Raw genomic sequence first — 4,671 nt, 5'->3', positions numbered from 1 at the left:
CCTTCATTTTTTAAATTAGATTGTTTGTTTTCTGTTGAGTTTTGTGAATACTTTATACATTTTGGATGTTACCCCTTTATCAGGTGTATCGGTGTATATGTTCTCCCATTCTGTGGGTTGTCTTTTTATTTTATTGACAATTTCCTTTGCTGTGCAAAAACTTTTTAGTTAGATGAAGTCCCATTTGTTTATTTTTTCTTTTGTTTCCCTTGGCTGGGGAAATATATTTGATAAAAAAGTTTCTATGAGCAATGTCTGAGATTTTGCTACCTATGTTTTCTTCTAGGATTTTTATGGTTTTGAGTATAACATTTAAGTCTTTAATCCATTTTGAACTTATTCTTGAGTGTGGTGTAATGAGGTGGTCTAGTTTTATTTTTTTGCACGCATCTCTCCAACTTTCCCAACACTTTTTATTGAATAAACTATTTTAGCCCATTATATGTGCTTGCTTCCGCTGTCAGATATTAATTGATTATGAAGGTACGGGTTTATTTCCGGGCTCTCTACTCTGTTCCATTGATCTATGTGTTTGTTTTTATACCAGCAGCAGACTGTACTGATTACTGTGGATTTGTAATCTGTCTGTTCAGTTTCTCTGATAGTTTAGTCTGATATTAGGCAGCATAATTCTTTCAGCTTTGTTCTTGTTTCTCAGGATCACTGTTGTAATGCAGGGCCTTTTATGGTTCCATATACATTTTTAAAATATTTGCCCTAGTTCTGTGAAGTATGTCATTGGAATCTTGATAGGTTGTGATGAATCTATAGACTGCTTTGGGAAGTAGGGACATTTTAATGATGTTAATTCTTCCTACTCATGAAAACAGTGTTCTCTACAACTAAATTGTAGAGAAATCATCCTGAATAACCATGGACAGATGGAAGAAAACACTTTACCACAACCAGACTGGTTGGGAGTGCAGAGGAGAAGCAAGAGAACTGGGAGCATCTTGTCCCTGATGCCATTCAGGGAGGAGTGTTTTGCCTGAGAGAGTTGGCTCCTGTGGTGTGGGGGATGACTCAGCACACGGATCCTGGTTGCTGTTTCCTCAGTTCTCTTCCCACAGTTCTCTTGAACCACCTTTGCACTCCTGACCAGGCTCGTTGTGGTGAAGCGTTTTCTTTTGTCTGCCTTGGTTAAAGGGCTTCTCTCCAGCCAGTGTTCAGTTGGTTATTCAAGATGATTTCTCTACAATTTAGTTGTAGTTCCAGATTGGTCCTGGGAGGAGGCTAGTGTAGCTTCTACTTACTCCTCTACCATCTTGGATCCTCTCTCTCTCTTTTTAATGTTTATTGATTAAACAGAGAAAGGGGCAAAAATATTGATGTGAGAGAGAAGCATCAATTGGTTGCCTCCCATAAGCGCCCCGAGTGGGGATCAAACCTGCAACCCAGGTATGTGCCCAGGCATGAAGCCCCCAACATTCTATTAGCAATAATCAAGCCTTGGATAAACCTCATTGGCTATGATACTGCCACTGCGAAAAGCTAAACCCCCAACATTCTGGTGTATGGGATGACACTCCAGCCAACTGAGCCATACCAGCCAGGGCAGGGCAGAAGTTTCTAAGCCTCAGTGGGTCTAAAAACACAGATTTAAAAAGCACAGATTTCTGGCCTCACCCCAGGGATCTTTGTTCAAGAGGTCTGGGGTCAGGGTCAGAGTGGATCCGGAGAGTGAGCCCTCCCTCTCTGTGATGGGGACAGATTTCTGTGGGACTGCAGTTAAGGAAGGTGGGGAGGCTTGAGAGAAGAAGGCTCCTGGAGTTGGACAAGTGTGACTCTCACAGCAAAGCTGGGGAGGTTAGAAACTGGGGTACACCCTGCGGGAAACTCCCTCTTTATGAAAGATCCCAAAGGTTTCTCTTTTATGCTTGGAAATGTCAAGAGAATGAGAGCTTCAACTTTCTCTTCAGATACTGTAGCGCCTTTTAGGATTGTCCCAAGCCTTTTGTGCAGAAGTGTTTATCCTCTGTCTGGCTGGGTGTGTAATTATAGGGGAACCAAAGGGACAGAGCAGTGAGGAGGAAGGAGCCCTGTTTCCCCATCTCCCCCAGGGCTTCTGTGAAGAAGGGTACTCACCCTCCCATGGTGGGGGTGGGGGGAGGGTGGCTAAAGCCCAGTTATGTAGGCAAAGACCTGTGACTAGGTGGACAGCCCCAAACAGCCAGGGGTGCTTCTGGGTGGACATCTCAAGAGCAGCAAAAAGACTGAAGCTCCTCAGACCCCCGCCTGTTAGAAAGTTTCACTTTCTAGAAGAGAAAGAAAGACACCGTGGGTACCGGGTCATCTGCAGCCCACTTGGCGTCTTTGTGCAAACTGGAAAGAGCCACTCTCCCTCAACACTCTCAACTTCCACCTCTCACCAACTGTCATAATATTTTGAGAAGACATGTACTCAGCTATCATCCACTAGAAAACTGTCATCGCAAACATCCATCTCTCTGTGGTGACGGGCACATCCTTAGAAGGAGCACGGTGACATACTGCATGACGTGTATGACAGCCTTGCTTTCAGGTGTCTATTGACCTTACAGATGAGGAAGCTGAGCTGAAAGAGGGTGAATAACTCGACTAGGGTCACACAGCCGGTTAGAGGTGGATTCAAATTCAGCCCATCGGACTCCAGAGCTCAAACTCTGTACTGTTAGGCCACTCTGTTTTTACTGAAAATATTTATTACTTCCTCATCTGCCTGACACACCCTTGACTAGGATCCTTACAATGTCAAATTTTAAATTTCAGATGTCACCTCCACTTATGATGCCTTCTTTGACCTCACCAAATCCACTTAACCATTCACTCCTCTGTTCCATGTTTGCCTCCTGGACTGTATCCAGCTTTCTATTGCAGTCTTATCTTTCTGAATAAATTTGGTGATTTACAGTCTGTCCCTACCCTCAGACTGTGAAAAATCCTTCAAGGCCTGCTGGGGAAATTGAGGAGTGCCAGCTCTGTGCCCCCAGAGCCTGGCACTGGGCCTGGCACAGAGGAACAGCTTGGTGATGATAAATGAAAAGAACTGAAAGCAGTTTGCACATGAGAGGATTGGACCCGATGTTCTCCCAGGACCCCTCCAGCTCTAACCTTCATGAGTGCACAACTCGGTGTTTGATTCTGAAACTCTGCCGGTGCCAAGGAGCAGAAACGACAAGAGTGCAGAACGGAGGGAAACAAGACAAAGAGTAATTGCCAGCAAATGGCAACCACATCTGCTCAGATGTCAGAGTGACTGGATGGGAATTGATCTAGATACTGTGGTGCTTTTTGGAAGGCTCGTGCGAGCCCATGAAATGCCACTGGATGCCCCAGGGCTCCCCAGACAGAGTGGCTGGAGAAGCTGTCAAGGTCATCACCAGTTTTGAAATTCCCCAGATGCTTCTACATAAATAGGTTTTCAGGAAAGGAAGAAAAAGCAATGAGCTGCCATTCTGGAATCAGAGAACGTTAAGAATGCTCTCACTCGGAAAAGGACAGGGGCTTTCTGCCAACTGCAGTTGAGTGTCCAGGGAAATCTTGTGTGTGCGAACTTCTGGAGGGAAGTGTGAGAAAACATCACTGAGCTCAGAGGGGTGACATGAAACAGCTTAGTGAGGCCCTCCTTGCCTCCATCCCCTTCTCTTCACTTAGTGGGTGATAACTGAGCTGCCCCCATGGACTGGGCCCTGCCACAGGGAAGAGCAAAACTCAGCTGGATCTCAGGGGACCAATGGTGTCTATTGCCCATTGGATCTGAGTAGGACTGAGCTCTGTTTATGTGGGCCAGCTGACACACAGTGATTAGCATTGGTGTTGACATTGGTTTCTTCATAATTCTCTTTAATTCACTTCTCATTAAAAAATAAGAATTTCCAACATACCCAAATAAGAGTCAGAAAGTTGATCTTGCCCTTTCTTTCATTCACATCTTTATTGCACATCTGTCATGTGCGCCTGGCCCAGCTCAACAGCACCTCGCCTTTGTCCTTTTTCTCTTCCACAGTATTGGCCTTGGCAGGTCAACCTTAGCCCCCTAGGAGTGTACTCCCAAAGCCTCCCTAGGCCAGAGACCTTGATGCAGTTTATGGTGGCCTCTGTCCCACTTGGACCAGGACCTGAGAATCAAGAGGAATTGTGTCACATGGAACCCAGAGATGCAGACACGCAGCCGTGGCCTGGGCTCCAGACAGCTGCCTCCCCACATGACTGAACTTAGGGGGTGGAAGTGTCCTCGGACCCTCTGGCATTGCTCTAAGGGACTGTCGGTCTGAAATCCATTCTTCTTCATAGCAGAGGGCACAGGTAAGCGACACGTGTCTCTCCTTCCAGAGAGCAAAAAAAATATATGAAGGAGGCAGTAAAAATTTGTCATCAGGAGATAATTACTTTCCACATTTTGATGCTTACTATTCCGCTTTTATAAATTTCACACACACACACACATACATGCATCTATCTTCTTTACCAAAATAGGATTCATCTGCAATACTTTATGACTCATTTTCCAAGCATAAATTATTGTGACCATTTCCCTACTGCTCATATTTCATAATATTGCCTAATATGATGTAACAGTTTATTTAACTTACCTCTCTTTGACATCTAAGCTATTTACAATGTTTTCCCTACTATGTAAAGGGTGAATTTTTAAAAGAGACAATGGCCCTTTTCTGGTGGTCTCTCTCTCTC

General features: G+C 44.8%; 1 pseudogene; it reads right to left on the bottom strand.

Moving 5' to 3' along the window:
• Positions 1-1,426: 1,426 nt before the first annotated feature.
• Positions 1,427-1,493, bottom strand: LOC119043915 (uncharacterized; annotated as a pseudogene).
• Between the last annotated feature and the right edge of the window lie 3,178 nt (positions 1,494-4,671).

Source organism: Artibeus jamaicensis, unplaced genomic scaffold, assembly GCF_021234435.1.
Source record: "Artibeus jamaicensis isolate MK-2021 breed Jamaican fruit bat unplaced genomic scaffold, CSHL_Jam_final contig_64, whole genome shotgun sequence".
NCBI lineage: Eukaryota > Metazoa > Chordata > Mammalia > Chiroptera > Phyllostomidae > Artibeus > Artibeus jamaicensis.
Note: the sequence above shows the minus strand (reverse complement) of the source record. Positions and strands in the feature narration are given on the sequence as shown.